Raw genomic sequence first — 4,320 nt, 5'->3', positions numbered from 1 at the left:
TCTGGTGCAGAGGCTCGATGGTCCGGTTCAGCAGCTTTAGGATCTTCGGCCGTTTTTGTCATCTTCGCCTTCTTGTTGGGCTTTGCTTGGCTGCTAAACAAAATTTGGACAAGTCAACATAATGGTGAAGATATAAAAGTATAGAAGAAAGATAATTATTCTGACCTAGGGGCAGTCTTGAAAGCCGGCAGCTAAGTCTGAGATGAATCTGTAACACCCACGATGCGGCTATATCTCCCACGTGTCGGAGCAAGACTTAGAGGCATAACCGCATAGTAGGCATGTCGCAAGAGGGGTAATCTTTACACATCCCATGTACTAAATATGAAAGGGATAAAGAATTGGCTTACAATCGCCACTTCACATAATACATAAATATAGCATTACATCATCCAGAATACAATCAAGGTCCGACTACAGAACCAAATAAAGAAAGACAACCCCTAATGCATAGATCCCCGATTGCCCCGACTGGGCTCCACTACTGATCAAGGAAAACAAAACAACACAACAAACAAGATCTTCATCGAGCTCCCACTTGAGCTAGGTTGCGTCACCTCCACGGTTACCATCGGCACCTGCAATTGTTTGGAAGTATCTATGAGCCACGAGGACTCGGCAATCTCACACCCTCGCGATCAAGACTATTTAAGCTTAATGGGTAGGAAAAGGTACTGAGATGAATCTGCAGCAAGCACTAGCATATATGGTGGCTAACTTACGCGAAAGAGAGCGAGAAGAGAATCAAAGCACGGTCGTGAATTAGAAGTGATCCTGAAACTACTTACGTTCAAACATAACTCCAAAACCGTGTTCACTTCCCGAACTCCACCGGAAAGAGACCATCACGGCTACACACGCGGTTGATGCATTTTAATTAAGTTAAGTGTCAAGTTATCTACAACCGGACATTAACAAATTCCCATCTGCCCATAACTGCGGGCATGACTTTCAAAAGTTCAAAACCCTGCAGGGGTGTCCCAACTTAGCCCATCACAAGCTCCCACGGTCAACGAAGGATATTCCTTCTCCCAGGAAGACCCGATCAGACTCGAAATCCCGGTGACAAGACATTTCGACAATGGTAAAAAGAGACCAGCAAAGCCACCCAAATGTGCCAACAAATCCCGATAGGAGCTGCACATATCTCGTTCTCAGGGCACACCGGATTGTCCAAACTTCCGGTAGGCCAACCCAGAGTTGCCCCTGGTGGCCACCGGCGGCTGACAGGTTGGACCAGCACTCAGAGGAGCACTGGCCCGGGGGCTTAAAATAAAGATGACCCTTGAGTCTGCAGAACCCAAGGGAAAAAAGGCTTAGGTGGCAAATGGTAAAACCAAGGTTGGGCCTTGCTGGAGGAGTTTTATTCAAGGCGAACTGTCAAGGGGTTCCCATTATAACCCAACCGCGTAAGGAACGCAAAATCAAGGAACATAACACCGATATGACGGAAACTAGGGCGGCAAGAGTGGAACAAAACACCAGGCATAAGGCCGAGCCTTCCACCCTTTACCAAGTATATAGATGCATTAATTAAATAAGAGATATTGTGATATCCCAACATATCCATGTTCCAACATGGAACAATCTTCATCTTCACCTGCAACTAGCAACACTATAAGAGGGGCTGAGCAAAGCGGTAACATAGCCAAACAACGGTTTGCTAGGACAAGGTGGGTTAGAGGCTTGACATGGCAATATGGTAGGCATGAAAAAGCAAGTGGTAGGTATCGCGGCATAGCAATAGAGCGAACAACTAGAAAGCAAAGATAGAAGTGATTTCGAGGGTATGGTCATCTTGCCTGAGATCCCGCAAGGAAGAAGAACGAGTCCATGAAGAAGGCAAAAGGACGTAGTCGAACGGATCCTCACAAACGCGACGTTTCCGGAACTAACAAGAAGAAGCAACACTGTGTAGTTGTACACATTCCGTAGATGTTCATGTCATCGGTGTCAGGGTACTTGGGGTCTTCGAACTTTCCCGTCCCATTCTTGCGACGGTAGTCGTTCACGTTCGTTCAGAGAGGTACTTGGTCTTGCGAAGAGGTACTTGGCGGTAGTGGTACTTGGCACAAATCCACGGAGACGGTCTTGACATGCAACGAGCAACAACGCGGTGTACAGATACAGCAGTGGTCTTGCCGGTGTCATGGCCGGAGCGGGGTGGACCTAGCAAGGTCGTGCCCTGGGTCGGCGTTGGTCGGTGGTGAGTAGCAGCTCGGGCCGAGGACTCGTGGTGGTGCTGCTCCGCACGAAGGAGGACATATCAGGAGGAGTAGGGGCGTTTGGTCTCTGGTCAGCCATTGCGCGGTGCAGGCAGGGTGCGGCTCGGGCTGCTGCTGCTCGCGTGCTCCAGCGCAGGCAGAGCCATCAGCGAGGAGGCGAAGGGAGCAGGGAGGCGGCTTGTTGGCACGGGGGAAGGCAGCGACGCAGGCGATGAGGAGTCCTAGTGGTGGAGCTCCATGGGAGGCGCAGCCATGCGCGGCTGCTGGAGATCCTCGAGTAGAGAAGAAGCCGGTGGTGGCTGGGTGTTGGCGACCTCAAGGCGTTGGAGATGACTTGCAGCAGAAGGAGGCGCGGGCGACAAGACAACAAGGAGGCGCATGGGGAAGACCAGAGCGGCGGCCTGACGGGGCAACGATGTGGAAGAGGCGAGGTTGGGTCGAGGCGCACGGGCCCTTGGCGAGAAGAAGCAGAGGCGGCAAGGTAGTGGAGGTCGCCGGCAGAGGAAACGAGCGCGGGGGAGCGGGACGGCACCAGAGGAGGGCAAAATGGTGGCGCGAGGTGAGGAAGAAGGGCTCTTGCGTGCGAGGGGAAGGGGTCGATGGGGAGATCGAGAGAAGAAGGCGGTCGCGCCTGCGTGCGTGGTCTCTGGCGGCGCAGGAGGACGAGGGAACGATCGATGGGAGTGGGGTGTGCCCTAGGGTTAGGATGATTCGGTGGGCTTTGGCCTTGGGGAAAGGTTGGGCCGGCGCAGGAGGTAGGGAGGCCCAGGCTGCTGGGCTAGGCTGAACTCCTCTCTCTCATTCCTCTCTAATTTGCTTTAACAGAAAATCAAATAGAGAGAAGAAAAAAATAAAGAGAGGGTTAGGGAAAGAATATTTCAGAAAATAAAATATTCTTGGAGCGCCGGAACTTTGCACAAATAGAATAAAATGGTTTGACAATATTTTAGAGATAGAAAAATAATTCAAGTTTGAATTAGATTCAAACTTGAGCCATTTTTGAATCCAACCAAAACAAGTCCAAAGGATCTGAAAATTGGAGGAGGTGGTCCTGGCACGGTCTAGAATTTGTAGGAAAAGAATGGACATTAATAGAGAAGGGGAAAATGGGACTAGCAAAAGACAGGAAATAGAAGGAAAGGAGAAGGAGATGATGCATGGGACGAAGGCATGGGGAAATATTTTGCAAGTTGATACGTCTCCAACGTATCTATAATTTTTGATTGCTCCATGCTATATTATCTACTGTTTTGGACTATATTGGGCTTTATTTTCCACTTTTCTATTATTTTTGGGACTAACCTATTAACCGGAGGCCCAGTCCAGAATTGATGTTTTTTTGCCTATTTCAGTGTTTCGAAGAAACGGAATATCAAACGGAGTCCAAACGGAATGAAACCTTCGGGAACGTGATTTTCTCACCGAACGTGATCCAGGAGACTTGGACCCTACGTCAAGGCATCAGAGAGGCGGTCATGAGGGTGGGCCCCCCCCTTAGGGCGCGCCCCCTACCTCGTGGGCCCCTCGGTGCTCCACCGACGTACTTCTTCCTCCTATATATACCTACGTACCCCCAACCGATCAGAACACGAGCCAAAAACCTAATTCCACCGCCGCAACTTTCTGTATCCACGAGATCCCATCTTGGGGCCTGTTCCAGAGCTCCGCCGGAGAGGGCCGTCATCACGGAGGGCTTCTACATATCATAGCCTCTCCGATGAAGTGTGAGTAGTTTACCTCACACCTTCGGGTACATAGTTATTAGCTAGATGGCTTCTTCTCTCTTTTTGGATCTCAATACAAAGTTCTCCCCCTCTCTTGTGGAGATCTATTCGATGTAATCTTCTTCTTTTTTGCGGTGTGTTTGTTGAGACCGATGAATTGTGGGTTTATGATCAAGTCTATCTATGAATAATATTTGAATCTTCTCTGAATTATTTTATGTATGATTGGTTATCTTTGCAAGTCTCTTCGAATTATCCATTTGGTTTGGCCAACTAGATTGGTAGTTCTTGCCATGGGAGAAGTGCTTAGCTTTGGGTTCGATCTTGCAGTGTCCTTTCCCAATGACAGAAGGGGCAGCAAGGCACGTATT

The sequence above is a fragment of the Triticum urartu genome, chromosome 6A (assembly GCF_056163025.1).
Source record: "Triticum urartu cultivar PI428250 chromosome 6A, HENAU_Tu73, whole genome shotgun sequence".
Taxonomy (NCBI): Eukaryota; Viridiplantae; Streptophyta; class Magnoliopsida; order Poales; family Poaceae; genus Triticum; species Triticum urartu.
The sequence above is the reverse complement of the archived record's forward strand: the minus strand, read 5'-3'. Positions refer to the sequence as shown.